Genomic DNA, 18,113 nt, shown 5'->3' with positions numbered 1-18,113 from the left:
ATTTTTGAAATTTAAAATTTGATATTTTATATTTTTCAAATTTAAATTTGATCTTAAATTTAAAGTTTGAAATTTAAAATTTAAAATTTGAGATTTCAAATTTTAAAATTTCAAAGTTAAAATTTTAAATTTAAAAATATAAATTTAAAATTTTAAAAATTTAAATTCAAATATAATAAAAAGATAATATCATTACTTTTTTTATTTGTAAAACCGACTATTCTTTTTATTCTATCTTACCTAACCAAACGTTATTTTTTTTTTTATTTTCAGGAATAACCTAATTTTCATCCAAACGCAAAATTGATCTAATCCCGCTTATACTTCAATTTATGCCTATCCCTGGAATAATCACTTTTTGTTTATCCCCGAACCAAACGATACCTTAGTAAATTCTTGGGGAAATGACATTATTCGAAGGAAATCTTTTTCAATCAATAGGAATACTCCAAAAGGTTAAACAAAATTTTTTCTCGAAGTTTTGAAAGGCATATAGGAATTATCCCCCCCTTTTTTTTTAATAATATGATATCAGAGTCAATCCATCCTAATTAATTAAGCTAACTCTCTCCGTTCTAAGATGCCCCGTTTTCTTAGATCATGTATCGTGTTTCCAATTTCAGATTACTTGATCTAAGAACACGCAGTTAAACAAAACAGTAAAGGGAAAACTTCAAAAACCCCCCCTGTGGTTTCGTGCATTCTCACTTTGCTATCCTGTGGTTTAAAACGTATCAATTTACCCCCCTGTGGTTNGGTGATATAGCATTAAAATTTTCGATCAGAAATATTGATCTTGTTGTAGATGTACAAAAAATTTTGTATCAAAATTTTATCTGATTTGAATACTTTTACACCGTTAAACTTGAAAACGGCAGATATCAACCATTAAAAATTATTGATTTTGAACTCCTTCGATCACTAAATAAATTATATCGAAAAATCACAAAATTTATTTTCTAAAAACTTCAAATACACTAAATCAAGTCTAACGGAGCTGATCGTCGATACGTAAATTTTATCATCGAAAACGATTTAGGAGCACAGAGACCTCCGTGCTCCTAAGAGTACAACAGTCCTGCTCTCTCTCTCTCTCTCTCTCTATACGTTTTTATCATGTGGTTTTGTTTCAATTTTACTTGATCATTTGTTTTTAGTAAGGTTTTTGCTTATTTATTCCTTACTATTAATCAAAATTTTTAAATTTATTCTAAAATTATCAAAATTTCTTTCTAAAATCTAATAGGCCCCGTTTCGTTCGGAGGATAAGCGGGGATAACGAAAGTTATCCCCGTTATTTCGCCAAACGCGGTGAAATTTGGCTGGGATATTTTATTCCGGTCAAACCTTGTTATTTCCGGTTATTCCGGAATAGTAAGGAATTTGCTATTCCACTATTTTGGTAAAATAGTGCTATTCCAATACTTAATTTCATATTTAATTAAAATTATAAATTAAATAAAAACTAAATTATATAAATATAATATGTTATATATTATAATACATTATTTTTATTATAAAATTATTAATTGTACTATATTAATACATATTATTTATATTTANTCTAAATTCAAATTCAACAACAACAACAACAACAACAATAATAATAATAGTGATATATATATATATATATAAGATAAAAGGAAGGATCAAAGGATTCGACAACAACGTGTTGCGGTAATCCTAGCCATATATACTATTCTGATACGACTGTGCACCCATGAACAGGGGAATTAACGGGGAAAAGTTAAAAAAAAGGTGGGATTTTTATCGGTTAGGAGAGGAGATTCTCGGAAATCTCGAAATGGGTATTTTACTTTTCTTGGATTCGGATGTTGGGTCTTGGATTTTTTTCCCTTTTCCCTTTTCTTTCTCTCTCTCTCTCTTTTTTTTACTTCTTTTTCCTGCTTTTGGTTTGATGATTCGATAAATCTGATTCAATCACGGGCTCATGGGGTGGTAGTACTAAATTCTACGTCGCCCAATCGGATTAAAGGAAGATCTTTTCTTTTATAACTTCTCAGGGAAATTTCTCCTCAACTTTTTTCTTTTTTTTTTCCTTTTCTTTTGATCGAGTGGTTGATGTGAGCTTTGATTGGGAGATCCAAGTGTTTCGATTTCGCCATTGCGATAAATTTTTTTTTAAAAAAAATTTAAAAAGAAAATAATATTTTTGTTCGTGGGAAATGTTCTTCAGCTACCAACGGGGACAGTGCGCACGTGCGAGGGACAAGAGCACGTGTCGCTGTTAGATGTTGGCTCCGGTAGCAGGTGGGATGATGTTGAACCATTCAATCATTTTTGGGGCTCTTTGGTTTGATGCAAGTTATAAGAACATAATAATTCGAAGTACATGTAATTGTTCATATTTTTTCTATTGAATAAGCTGCCAGTGAGATTTGTATTTATAAATTTCCATAATTTTTAGATGGAAATGTGAAATTATCTCTTTTTCTAAATATAATATAATCATAAAATTCTTTGATTATTGATTAAGACTTTTATATTTATATATAATTTATATATTTTAAAATTATGTATGAATTTAATAAATTTTAAATACAAATATAAAAAATTAAGGCATTATTGAACTAGTAGACTGGAAAAAAAAAATAAAGCGTATGAAAAAAATTTATTGAATCCTAACAAATATTTTTTTTTTGAGAGATAGGTAGCATGCTACCCGCTTTGTTTATTTCATTTAGAAATAAACTTAGCTGGAAATGTGAATCAACTAGGATTCGAACTTGGGTCTCGAATACCAACCACCAAGCCCTTTGCCACTTGCTCTAGAGACTGTCGGTTATTTTGCAGACTTTTGAATAACATTAGTTGGTACAGATGCATTTCTCCAAACATGTGAATTGAGATACGAAAAGATTATTTCTACTGATATACACCGTGCACATGAATGAAGATGTTAAGATTATTTCTATCTAATGCTTCTAATCAAAATGTTTTTTTAGGTTATATGACTTTATATTTTACAAACTATAACAATTTACAGAGTCCAGCTACTATACTTTTATGAGTATTGGCTTTCTTGTACTCATAAGTTTTCGGCCTTTAGATTTATTCCATTGATCATTTCCACCCGTTAGATCATACTATTCAACCAACTACCCACTCAACTCTAGGAGACCACTATCATTCTAAGTGGAGACTACTATCATCCTAACCGCACATCCCATCAATCAACGGTTAAAAATTTATGAGTACAAGAGGGTCTATATTCATAAGAGTATAGTAGCCCCAGCCCAATTTACAAACTTGTGGATAGCAAAATGTTATGTTTTAGGGTAAACTTCAAATGCCATCCTTGTGGTTTCACACTTTCTCACTTCAGTACCCGGTGGTTTAAAGTGTATCAAGTTAGTACCCTATGGTTTCATTTTTATCTTTTCGTCAGCTTCTTCGTTAATATTTTGTTAAATTATTTACAAAAAACTTCATATACCTCACATAGGTTTATCGAATATTCACTTTAGTATTCTTTAGTTTTAACTTTGTCACTGATTTAACGAAAAAAAAATAATAAAATTGATAATTAAAAGAGAAAAATAAAACCACTGGGTACCAAATTGATACACTTTAAACCACAGAATAACAAAGTGAGAAAGTGTGAAACTATATGGGTGGTATTTGAAGTTTTTTTTTATTTTTATTTTTTATAAAGGATAGAACAGGAAAGTGCTTTATCTTTATAATAAACTACATGATGACAAAATTTCTTACAATTACAGAAATTTACTAATCCTATTTACTGGTGGGAACTTCAATGAAACTAAATATTATTTTACAGGTGTCAGAGTTAAGTTGGACAGAGTCACAGGGAGGCTCTCTCAAGTTTATCTACAGATCTTTCTTTTCCTTTTTATTTTTATTTTTATTTTTATTTGAGGAAGGTTTATCTACAGATCATTCAGTGTTGTTGGTGATTGATTAGCATTATTAAAATATAATAATGAGGCAAATGTCATTTTCATTCACAACTAGGCTCCTTCTTGGAAAGAGACTCTCTTTCTTTTGGTGGTTATATAAACATGCCCATGGCCTAAAGATAGATAAAGAATCATCTCTCTGAAGAAGCAGAGTTTTTTTTTTTTCTGTTCTATTTTTTGCTGAAACATCTCAAGAAGTTTTTTGAGTTCTTGTTCTCTGCCAATTCCCCTGCCATGGACAACAAGGACAATTACCAGCCTCCACCCCCACCAGGTTTCTCTCTCTCTCTCTCTCTAGATCTATGTGTGTTTTGAGTATGAATACGTGTTAAAAATACTGTTCTCTACAAGTTTAAGCTTTTAGAGAAAGAATGAATATTTTTGTATACTATAAAAGCAGCTTTGAATTTTTCTAGATCTTAGAACCTGTTTTGGCAAAACACTTGATGTAGAGACAAAGAATTGAAGAGTCTATTGTAATAGGAAGAAGAACGGAATTTTAAGTCTCAAAAGTAGAAGATCTAATTTAGTGCTTTTGTTTATCGTAAAGAGAGAAGTTTTTGAGTATATATTATTATAGTTGTTAAAATATTGAAGAGAAAAAGGTAAAAATTTTTCTGTAGCGAAAAGCTAAATGAGATTTTGAATCACAAAAATAGAAGCTCTGGTAATTTAGTATTTATGACGAAAATAGGAGTGCGGTGAGATTTGAACTCAAAAACTTTTTCCTAATTCCAAACCAACAAATAGTTTTCTCTAAAATTTCAAAAATAGAAACCAACTATATTCCCCTTTTCCTATAACAATTTTTTTGGGAAGTTTCAAAATATCTTTTATTTTATGTTTAGGTCTCTATGAATTCTATTTTATAATCCTTTTGAGTTTTATTTTGATTTGTTTTATGCTGTGATTGTGAAGGTTATCCAACTGCTGAGGAGCAGCCACCACAAACTGGAATGAAGCCAGAAACAAAGAACAGAGGAGAGAAAGGCTTCATTGAAGGATGGTAAGTGTATAAATATATATATATATATACATATATACTCTTTGAATATATATATAGAGTTGGATGGGTATTACTATTAGGTAGCCAATAATCCATTATTAGCCGACAGTTTTTTAATTGTGGATCAACTCTTTTCATATTTCTTTTAACATGATTAAATACTTAACCCAGTGGGACCCTCAACCCTAGGGGGACCACTCAATTCTAACCGACTTATATCATCTTATCCTACAAATTTTCATTCAATTGGCTTAAAAACTTGATAGCACAAAGAGCGTTTACTATTTAATAGTATTCGCCGAATATATATTAAATATATATTATATATATACACACACACACACTCACACAACAGAATTTAGTATAGGGGACACCATGCTTGGGATACTTTTATATAAGTGTCCTATTTATATCAAAATTTTTAAAAAAATCCTGCTAATGGCGAAGTATAAAGCCCAATTCAATAAAAACAAAAAGGTACTCTACTCAACCAATACCATTCATGCCATTCGCCCGATTACAAATAGAAAAAAAAAGAAAAGAAAAATCGACGATTACCATTCCCCCCCTTCTCTCCTTATCAATCCACTGAATCAGAAACAAAGATCCTTCCTCTAGTCCTCCTCCGCCACCGCAGCCAACGAGTATAGTTCCGGCATTGCTACAATACTTAATAAAGTAGTTGGAAATTCAGCCGCATCTTTTTTTAGGTAATAGCGACACTCTTTTAACCTGTCACTATACTAGGACCTAATACAACACTTTTTAAAAGGTCTGGTAATTTAGAGCAGCACTTTTTTTGACCGCGACATATTTAAAAAGTTCGCTATAAGACCTTTTTGTTGTAGTGATATATATATTAAAACACTATTTTCTGGTGGCTTAAGTTTTTAGTGTAATCATGGGCTCTTTGTTTTGATTAATTTTCTCGTTATTTAAGTTCAACATTTGTTGGCTAATTAAAATATATATTCCAAGGCTAGATCAGAGGGAGAGCGTTGAATATAGATATTATTAAAACACTATTTCTTTAATAACTTAAAGTTTCTTATTTCATCAATTTCATATTTTAATTTGCATGCTTATATCTAACACTCCTTCTCATGTCTAGGCTCGAAATATTTTAATAGGCCCATGACATAAATCTGAATTAAATGTGAAAAAATTTAATTATACTAGGAGTCTGTTGTGATTCGAATTTAGTACCTTCTGCTTTGATACCGTATATTAAATTAAATAAAATAACCATTGTTCTCTAAAAGTTTAAACCGGTCGAAAATAATATTTTTACATTTATTTTTAATAATATTATATTAATTTGTATATTTTTCTTCTTGATGCAGTCTTGCTGCACTTTGCTGCTGCTGGCTTTGTGAGGAATGCTGCACTTGAGTAGCAGACTTTGGGTCTTTTATTTGCTTCACATGGGGACTACTTATTGCAGTGTGCTTTGTGAACTTATTTTGATGTAATAAAATATTAAAGAGATGTTATATATGCATTTGTTTGCATGTAATTATAGTGGTATATCGTACACTTTATTCTATGTATCAATTAGTTATTAATTAATGAAATTATGGTGGTATCATAAACTTTATTTTATGTATCAATTAGTTATTAGTTAAAGTTGTTTGTCAAAAATAAACAGTCATTTTGTAGGAAAATTCTATTGGTTTTGGATTTTCACTAATCCAGTCCAATTATTTAAATTGTGCATATTTAGTCCAATTTTTTTAAAAAAATTGGCCAAATTATCTCTCTTTTAAAATATGTATAAGTATACATATTAAATTTTTTAAAAAATACAAATGACAAGTCATGTATATACCTTTTTCTCGAAAAAAGTGAATCTTTGTCTAACACAAAAATTAAAAAACACTAAAAATAATAAGCAAAGAAGAAAGAGTATGCTTTTTCTTAAATAGTGTAATTTTTATAAAATGATCGATGCAAAATAAGTAGCACAATTTTTTTCTTTTCCGGAGAGAAAGACAATAAACTACTCACTTTGTATATTGTTTTTTTAAAAAATAAACTCAGTTAGAAATATGAAGCAATTTGCGCTATATATGGTCGATCAAATAGAAACTTTTTTTGTTTACAAATAAAGCAACATACATATAAATTGTGAACACAAATAATATAAATCATTCCATATGTTTCTTTTATTCTTCTTTCTTGTTCTTCATTATCTTCATCTCTGTTCTTCTTTTTCTTTGTTCTTTTTCTTCTTTCTTTTCCTTTCTTCTGCACCATTATTCTTCTTCTTTCTTCTTTATTAAAAAAAGAAAAGAAAAGAAAGCAAAAGAAGTCAAAATTATCTCGAGCTTCAAAACCACCTTTAATTTCATATAATGACTAAATTTATCTATTCTGTAACGATTGGGTCGAAATAACTAGCTCAAGATGTCTAAGCCTAATTATTATTATTATTATTCCAGTGTGTAGCTTTTTATATTTTAATAAATATCTCTTTCCCGCTTGATGTGGGAGTACTATTCAGGTGTTATGTATTCAATCGTCTCTAAAGCGAAAGAGAAAAAAAAGAAAATCTATATATTAGGGGCCAACGAAAAAAAGAAAAGAAAAAGATCTCACTATTCTATCTATAGAAACATTACACGAATCACACGAATTTAATTAAGATATAGATTTAGCGATTCTATCGGAAAACAAAAGGCATAATTTGACATAATTTTGTGACGTTACTGTTAGTCAACACTCAATAGCAAAAACATATTGATTGATTCATATAATTTAATATAGTACCAGAGCAAGGTATTCTGAGGTCGAATCTTACTCGATTCCTGGCATTATTTAATGGTTCTCTCATTTAATCAAATCCCACTAGACTCACGCCCTCGTTACTTAATATCCTCCCATTTAATTAAATCCGGGATAATTAAAATACCTCGCACCTAGACGAAAGAAAATGTGCTGAACATAAAAATATTAAAATATCGTTCTCTAATAACTTAATTTCATATAATTTAACATAATCTTGTACTTGGGCCGGCTTATTTGGTCTTATCCACAAGTAATTATTAATGGTAGTCATTTCATCCGCGTCACAATATATTCTACCCCCACTAGTGGTGCACCATAGTCTCGATCACATAATTAGATATTAGGTTCATTTTATACATGTCCTTCCAAATATAGTGAATGGCAAATATATTTTTATAAAGTTCAACTTTCATATGTTGTTTTCTGTAAAAGATTTGAAATTTTCATATATTTCCATGCCGTTAGAATCTGTTAATAAATTTTAGTTAACCATAGGTTAAGTACTTAACTCTGGTTAATTTTTGACATTTTTATCCTTCTTATATTATACTACTGTTATGGCTTTTAGAGGGACATATTTGCGATGACAAAATTGAAAATATAAAAAGTTCTCTAACAGTAACAAACCAGAAGGACATATTTAAAAATATTAGGACTTTTGTAAAAACAACATATGAAAGTTGATATTTATAGGAATATATTTATCATTCATCATATATTTGCAGGGATCGTATGAAATTAACCCTTAGATATTTCACTGAAGATGCCTTATTAAACCCTAGCATTTTGCTAACGCAAGTGTGGGGCCATCATAAGCTCTATTACAATTTAGGGTTTTATGAAGCTCAAATGACAAAGTTACAAAGATTGTTAGGCTTTAGGGTTTTCCACTCGAATTCTCCGCTGTAACTCAACCTTCTCAGAACAGTACTCATATTCAGTCTCTTGAGTACTCGAGCCATCTTCTTTTTTTTTTTTGAGAGATATGTGGGGGTGGGGGGCGAGGTAGGTTAGCACGTACCCCTTCGTTTATTTCATTTAGAAATAAACTTAGATGGAAATGTGAAATAAAAACCTAAGGATTCGAACTTGGATCTCGGATGCCAACCATCAAGCTTGCCACTTGCTCTATGACGGTCAAAAACTCTTACCTAATTAAGCCGTACTGACTAATAATGTTGGCTTGAAACTATTGAAGCTACAATTACTGGAAAACTACAGAAGTTTTTGTTTTTTTTTTTTGAGAGATAGATAGCACGCTATCCGCTTCACGCGCCAGGTATCGTTTTTTCAATTTGAAAGCGTACAGAAGTTACTCCTCCTTTTGGTGAAAACAAAGGAACTAGTATTATCCCAAAATCGACTGAGAGATAGAAGATATGTATTAAAAAAAAAAAAAAAAAGTTATTTCTTCCTCTCCCTGTATGGTATTTATAGGCTCTACTCTACGAATCCAAGTTCGCGAAAAATCCTCGGCCAAATCCTGAAATCTTCGGAATAATTATATATCACTTGCTAAACAAAAGAATCAATATTAAGCCATGTCCATCTCAAGAGAATCTGAGTTTGACTCTCATATTTGCGATTTTATAGTACGGCGTTATATGTAAATTAGCGCACGTCATATGATTCATCTGATATCCACCACAAAAGTGCTTTTTTTCTTTTGGTTTTGTCAAAGAAAGGTAGTATACTATCTAATTCATTCTTTTTAATTTTTAATTAAACTGAAAATGGAAAGCAATTATGTTTTGAACTTGAGATTTCGGATACAAATCATTAAGCTTTTTATCACTTATGCTAGAAACGCCCGGTGTGAACAGAACTAGTGTTTTCGCTATCCGCTTCGTTTATTTCATTTAGAAATGAACTTAGCTGAAAATGTGAATCAACTAGGATTCGAATTTGGATCTCGGGTACCAACCACCAAGTCCTTTACCACTTGCTCTAGGGATGGTCGGTGTGAACAGAAGTGTTAAGGTTGATTTCGTGGTGAGAATCATTTATGCTTGAAAAATGTGGAGCTCAAAAAGAGCTTAAGTATTGGTACTATCATATTCATAGATGGATTCTCCAAGAAGCATTTATACTTTGGAATCAATGGTTAGGATTCTATTTTAATAGTTCCATGATGGGTGTTACTTTTTATTTTTTTTTATCTTATTTTATTTTATTTATTTTTTTTGTTTGATAATGGTTGTCAATTAGTACACGTGGTATGATTCACCTAATGTCAACTACACATGAATAGAAGTGTTTTTTTTTTTTATTATTTTGTAGAAAAAAGATAGCATTCTATTCGGTTCATTTATTTTTTCAAAATTACCCTTAGCCACATCCACCGCGAGAGAATCTAAGTTTGACTCCTATATTAGCGATTTTATACTATGCTATTATATTTCAATTAGTGCACGTAATATGATTCATCTGAATATCCACCGTACGTAAAAGGAAGCGTGCATTGTTTTTTTTCCCTTTTTTTCGGCTTTGTGAGAGAAAGGTAACATGCTGATATCCACCACACGTGAACGAAAGTGTTTTTCTTTTTTTCCTTTTTTAGTTAGTTTTGTGAGAGAAAAGTAGCATGCCGTCTGCTTTGTTCATTTTCTTTTACAAATAAGCTAAGTTAGCTAGAAATATGAAATAATCAGGTTTCAGATTTTAGATTCCGAATACGAACTATCAAATTCTTTATCACTTGTATTAGAAACGGCCTGTGTGAACAGAAGCATTAAAGTTGATTTGGATTATTTCCCACTAAGCCTACATTCAGGTGATAAGAATCATTTATTTTAGAAAAATGTGGGACTCAAAAAAAAAAGAAAAGAAAAAGGGTGAGAACTGGTATAAATTCTCCAAGAATCACTTATACTTTGAAATCCACATTTAGGATTCTACTTTAGTAGCTCCATGATGAGTGCTTTTTTAATTTTTTAATTTTTTAAAATTTTATTTATTTATTTTGGAGGTAATGGGTGTCAATTTTGGTGAGTAAAGTTAGAATAAAATCTAGGTAAAATTGCGTGGGGACCACCTCAACAATAGGAAATTCTGAAATAGCCCTCTCAACTTTAACTTTTTAATCGAAACTTTTTTGTTCTTTATTTTCTTGCAATTGGGTTATTCTAGTCATTTAATTTCGTTAAAAAATTTATTAACAATTCCAATTTCGTTCGCTAGATCGAAACTGATTCAAACCATTTAATTTTTGCGAAATCACTGATGAATTTGATAAAATTTTTAATTTATTTGATTAAAATATTTGATTCCAAAAAAGTGAAATTCGAGGGGGTTTGAGTCAAGTTTTGGTCCGCATTTCTGATTCTGGATCAGGTTTTGATATGAAGTTATGAACTCGATCCCAATCCCACTAGAAAGTTTGGGCATGGATTCAGGTTTCGGGTTCGGATTTGGATCAAAGCCCGATCCAACGGCGCCCAAAATCCGACTATAGTATGAAACTAAAAATAGGACAGGCCCAGTTTTTAGCTTTACCCTCAATTTAGGAACATATTACACTCTGTTGTCAAAATTACTTAATTTTATAAACTGAATCAAACATAGTAATACTATATACACTGTAACTCAATATTATATTACTGTATTAAACCAAACGCGCTAATACAGCATCAGTAGTAATCTCATTCAGAAATTCAAGATATCTGGATATGTCGAAATAATCTGTAATATTACATAACGCAAATCTTATGCTCTATTTGAGACTGCGAAAAAATTATGTCACAAGCAAAAACAAAGAAAAAGAAAAAAAGAGTAGTATCTCATTGTTCAAGATATCTGAATTCCACATGGGCCCTTACTTGAGGGCAGAAGTTGATTTTGATGAGTTATTTGGTCCTGCACATGAACACAAAGTGAACTTTGATGATGCTCATTAATGCTGGCAATCAAGCTTGCTGTTCGCGAGCCACCTTATGGTCGGCTTGAAATGAACTTGAGATAGATCGCTCGTTTAATAAGTGAGCTGAACACGAGCTGGGATTAGCTCGCTCGTATTAGGCTCGATATAGCTCGAATAAATAAATTAATTAATATAGTGTAGAGTTATATAGCGTAGAGCTATTATGCTTTCTAAAATATAAAAGAGTTGGTGCTTCCGACTTTTTAACCTTTGGGTCAAGAATTATAGGATTGAGATAATAGTGGTCCCTCTTAAAGTTGAACGGTCCCCTTTATTAGGGTTTAGTGGTCCCCCTAGGGGAATAATATTAACTCAATGGCTAGAAATGGTCAACGGAATTAATCTAAGGGTTTAAAAATTAAAAGCACCAACTTTTTTATACTTCTAGAAGCACTATAGTCGGACTCTCTCTCTCTCAGAGAGAGAGAGAGAGAATTGAGCTTCTGTGCTTTTAAAAGCACATAAGCATTTGTGATTGTGACTTTTAAGCCATCGGATTGCCTTAAGATCCGTGCAATACTATTAACATTGTGTACCGTTAAATCCCTTTACTACTGTTGCATGGATTTTGAGGCGTTCCGATAGCTAAAAAATTACAAGCACGTTGAGCTCCTGTGCTTTAAGGAGCTCAACTCTCTCTCTCTCTCTCTCTCTCTCTCTCTCTCTCTATCTCTCTCTCTATATATATATATATATATATATATATATATATAGTAGGGCTACTGTGCTATTAGGAGTACAACAACCCTTATACTCCTAACTTTCTAACTACTCATCAAGTTTGATTGGTGGTTAGAATGAAAGAGGGAGGAGATATTGGGTAGAAATTGGGTGTTTCAATTTCTCTTTTTCTTAAATTTCTCTTCAATATCTCCTTCCTCTCTTATTCTAACCAACCATCAAATTTGATGGTTGGTTAAAAAGTTATAAGCACATGGGCTGCTGTACTTCTAATAATATCAATTTCTACTATTTGGATTTTAGGCCAACCCAGATGTAAAAAGATTTATATTTTTGTAAATTTTAATTATTAGATTAAATTCTATATTTCTAATTCTCTTCGAACTTTTCACTCGGCAGTAGCACTGATAATCTAACTTGCTGGTCGCGAGTCAGCTCGTGATTGAACAAGTTAAGCACGAAATGGATTTTTCAGCTCGATATTTTAACCAGCCATAATTAACCTATACATTAGGGACTAAATCATAGTGAACTTGGGCCTTTGGGATGCGAGGTCCCAATTAATTCTGTGTTAGGTCTTTAATTATTTGGGCTCAACACAATCTTAGAATCTAATTAATCCTAAAAAATTGAGCTGAGATTGTTAATAAATGGTAAACCCCAATAAAGTTCATGTGGTTTAACACATTTTCACTTTGCCATACGGTAGTTTGAAAAATTTTACCTTGCTATTTTTGTAATTTAATTTTTATTTTACTATAAAAACCCACTATTAAGTAAAATAATTTTATCTAGTTATTTCTTATTTGATTTAAGTCCACGTATAGAAGAGCATCTAAAAACTAATTAAAAGCTTATATGTTTGAGACTATCCATAAATTTCCCGCAAAACTTAAACTGGTCTCTCGAACGGTTTGAGTCAATCAAGAGAATTAATTGACTTAGAAAATTCTTTTTTTTTCTTTAATACGAAAAGATTTTTCTAAACTCTAAGATAAAAAGGGTGTAAAATTTACGCTCCTTTTTGAACTGTACATGTAACAGTTCTTCCGAACAAAGAACACCGCTATCTGTACATCCGAAAAGAAGTGTACGTCTCGTACTCCCTTATCTTAGGGCCAAGAATTAATCCTTGTCTTTAAATACTAAAAATTTAAAAATTTTTAAAGCTGTAAGCGGAAGAGAGAGCGTAAGATATATACCATACTGTGGAGTGTACCGATAGCATTACTCTTTGCTTATTTACCCCTAACTATAATTCAAAATTTTCAAATTTATTCTGAAATTATCAAAATATCCTTCTAAACTCCAATTCCTATTAGTAAACTTTACAAGGATTTGGGAATATTTGAAGGAATTTCTGAAAATTAATGGGAGACGTTTTGGTCAACTAGAAATATATTATATATTTTTAAAATTTCGAAGGGTATACCAGATATTATACCTACTTTTTTATATGATTGTTTAGATTTGGGGCAAAAGTATATAAATCTTAAATATATTAGAATCATATCAACATTTATTCATTATAATTAACTATATAAATTTTAAAAAATTTATATTTACTACGCAAACTTTTAACTTTTTGCCATTAAAAAGCTTAAGGAAGCACGCCAACAATATAGAAAGAATTTTTTTAATAATAAAACTTATTCTTTTATTATAAATTTGGACTATTTCAAACTGTACCCTCTAAATTTTAAAATTTTATAAATGTCCCATCGAAATCTAAAATATCATTTATATCCTGAATTTATCAGGAATGCCTCCACTTTCAAATTTTTTTAAACTTTGTTTGGAATAGAAATGTATTAGATACTAATTAACTTTATGAAATTACGATTTTATCCCCAACTATTTTTTAATGGGGCAAACTATTAATACTTACTGCTTTACTTTTTTTTTTTTTTAAGGATATAGATTTTAATTTTATGATTTTTAGCATGATTATTTTTATTCTTTGTTAAATATGTGATTTATTACTTATATTTGATTAGTTTTTTTCTTCAAAAAATTGTTAAATTTTTTTACTTGATAAGTCTACTAAGTTTTTAGGTTATTGAGAGTAAAATTGGAATTTTAGAATTATATCTTATTAAATTTGATTGAATTTGATAATTTTAGAATATTTTTTATACTTAAAGTATGATACTTTGAACTTTGAAAGGGCTTTAAGAAAATTACAACTTTTCAGGAGGGTACTCAGGAAATTATCCCTAAAATAATTATGTTTTGTCGTTTAATTGTTAAAAATTAAATGCAATAACTGTGGTTTATTGTACTAAAAAGAGTTATTTTTAGCATAAAAAAGATTCAGTTATATTCATTTAAGAGTTATTTTTATATATAGAATATGTCGAATCGTTGGCGCTAACAATTAATCACAAAAGCTCGAATTATTAGAAAGATGCAATTAATTCACTTAAAACGTACAGATACAACGCCCACGAATTTTGATTGTGACTCAGTCCAATCAGCCTTACGTCACTTCGAACATGACTCGATCCAATCCGATCTCATGTCATTTTGAATGTGATACCGTTCAACCTAACCTCCCGCCACAGAGTAAGATGCTGATCTCCTTATGCAAACAGTATACAGTATAGATATAAATATAAATACGTTTATTTTATATACGTGCACATATACAAAGGCACTCTTATTTCTGTTTCTTAGTTTGATTAGTATAGGTTTTTTTTGTTTTAATTTCTCAATTGAAAACTAGACTATAATTTTTAATTTCAAGTTTTTTGACCTAAAATCAAATCACTTATAATTAAAATTTGAAATTTTGAATCAAAATAAATAGAATTTTAATTTTTCTAGTTTTTTCCCTTCTCATTCCTCCCAAAGGACAGATTCCACATTCCCTTTCAAACTCTTCTTACCAACCAAGCAATCATATATACTCAAACAAAAACAGAAAAATCAACTTGACATTATTATAATTATTAATTATGTCATTGTACTTATTCTTCATTATCTGTAAAAATAAAATAAAATAAAATAAAATCTAGAAAATCCTCTCCAACTGCCAACTTCCCCATCAAACCCCTCTTTCCCCCACAGGCCACAACCAACTTAATATTTCTAATAATAAATGACTGTTGAGAAAATAATAATAAGGGATAATTATTACCTCACTTAAATATTTTCATATAGTAAATTATAAATATATCCCTATAAAATTCAACTTTCATATATTGTCCCTGCCAAAGTCTTAATGTTTTCAAATATGCCTCTCTGATTTGTTACCGTTAAAGCACTGTTTATTTTATAAGTGAAATGATTTTTTTGCCATAACAAATATGTCCCTTCAAAAGTCCCAAGTATTAATTAAAGAGGGATAAAAAGGTTAATTCACCTCAATAACTAACTAGGATTAAGTATTTTATCTATGTTTAACTCATTTTTTCCAATAGATCCTGACGGTAGGGACATATTTGAAAACATCATGACTTTTGTAGAGACAATATATAAAAGTTGAACTTCGTGAGAATATATTTGCAATTCACTATGTTTGTAGGAACCTGTATTAAATTAACTCTTATTTGAAATAGAGCATTTTATAAATTAAAAAAAGACTAAAATACAGTAAAATTTTCTATAAATATTTGATTTTTTACTTTTTTTTTCTTAGTTTCAAAAACTTACATTTTATCCTTTCAAAATTTCAAGTTCAGACATTTAGCCCTTTTTTTGGAGGACTATATGACTATTCTATTCATTTTTTATAATTTATATCGAAAATGTTCTTAAAATGACAGAGATATATTATATTTTTCTATAGAACTAGTAAAAATAATTTGGTTATTTCGTCCTCTCTATCAACGTAGTAACCTTCTGAAAATATTTTTGAAATTAAAAGAGCAAAATATAAGTTCTTAAATAGATAATTATAGGAGAATTTTCTGTATTTTAGCCTTAAAAAGTTTCAAGAATTTTGCTGTAACAGAATTTTTGAAATGTAAAATAGAACTTATAATATAAAGCTTTTGAAATCGCAGCAGAAAAAAAAAGCTAAATTATATAAAATCTTTCCATTAATACCCAATTTTTCATTTTTCCGCTCTGTCATTGAAAAATATATAATGAGGATTTTAGGAGTATTTTGGGTATAAAAAATAAAATATAAATGGAACACTAACGAAACACTGCCAGCGGGGACCGAAATAATATTTCTTATTTTTTGAGGGGGATAAAGTGTTAGTTTTTGAATGACTTAGGAGAAAGTGAAAGAACATGTATTGGCAGAAGAGTTTTCTATAATTTAGCCTAAAAAAAAAAAGAAAAAAAAAATTGTAGAGAGAATTTTGTTTTTCAACTTTTCCTAATACCTAACATTAAAAAAAAATGTTTTCGTGACGTTACTTCTACTTAGGCTCTTATTAGGACATGTAATGCACTATATTAAATTAAATTATCTCCTTTATTTTTTTTCTTAACCAAAAAAAAATTACCAAATTAGATCTTCATCTGGTTCCTGCCACAACAGAAAACTTTATATCGAAGTTGTTACTACTATTCCAAGCAAACGAAGGGCCTTAAATAGGAATAACTTCAAATATCATTTCAGTAGTTTCATATTTTTTTATTTTAGTATTTTATAATTTAAAATATATTATTTTCGTACTCTGTGATTTTCTTTTTTTGTTATCTCTTATTGTTAAATCGTGATAAAGTTAAAACTAAAGAGTATTAAAGTGGATTTTCGATAAGCTATAGATGGGTACCTAAAGTTTTTTTTATATATAATTTAAAAAAAAGTCAACGAAAGGGCTGATGAAAAGAAAAGAAAAAAAACAACAGGATATTAAATTGATCAGTTTAAACCATAGAGTACAAAAGTTAGAAAGTACGAAAAGTTTACCCATCTTTTTATATTTAAATGAAAAAAGAAAATTTTTTTCGGATACGATCTTACTTAAAGTACTCTTTTTGTTTTAAGCAACAAAATTTGAAGCCTTGTTTTTTGTTTTAATAAAATTTTATATAAAAAAGTGCAATAATTATTAATTAATAATGGATTGCTTGAAATTTTTTTCATTCAAGATATTCATTAAGAAAGAAAGTTAAAATTAAAAAGTTTTTTGCTTTCCAAGTTTTTTTAAAAAAGTTGTATCTATTATTAGCAGGATACATTACAAGCTAATCAATAGTAACAATAAAAATAAAAATATCTCCTATCATTATAACTAATTATGTAAAATTAATATTTTTAAAAAATAACAATAATACCAAACGAGGTCTAAGATTTCAGTGTTAAGTCTAAATTACAGAAATCCCCGTAAAAATTCACTTTTTTACTTTTGTCTCGTCTGTCATTTAAAAATCTACACTTTATTTTCTTAAAAATAAAAAATATTCACAGAGAGTACAGTGTTAAATGTATTGATAAAATGACTAAAATATCCTCTCCATCTTCGTCTCCTCTCCAACCCTCGTTCATCCGCAATTTCTCCACCTGTCCTTTGTGCCTCCCTCGACCCCAACTCCAACTTCGCTGACTCCACCTGCTCTCTTTGCACCTCTTGCACTCCCGACGCCGCCTCTTCATTCGACGGCAGTGAGAATAGATCGGATGGGCGTGGACAGAGGGTGGGCGAGGGTGAGACGACGGAGGAGGCGAGGGCATAGACGTGGGCGTGGACGGAGGGATGGACGAGGGTGAGGCGGCGGAGGAGGGTGAGGGGGCACGGCTAACAACATCGTCTATGAGCAGGAAGATGGCGCTGCTAAGAAGGATATTTTTTTATTTTTTAAAAAGCCAAAGTGTATG

Source organism: Ananas comosus, linkage group 18 (assembly GCF_001540865.1).
Source record: "Ananas comosus cultivar F153 linkage group 18, ASM154086v1, whole genome shotgun sequence".
Classification (NCBI taxonomy): domain Eukaryota; kingdom Viridiplantae; phylum Streptophyta; class Magnoliopsida; order Poales; family Bromeliaceae; genus Ananas; species Ananas comosus.
Note: the sequence above shows the minus strand (reverse complement) of the source record.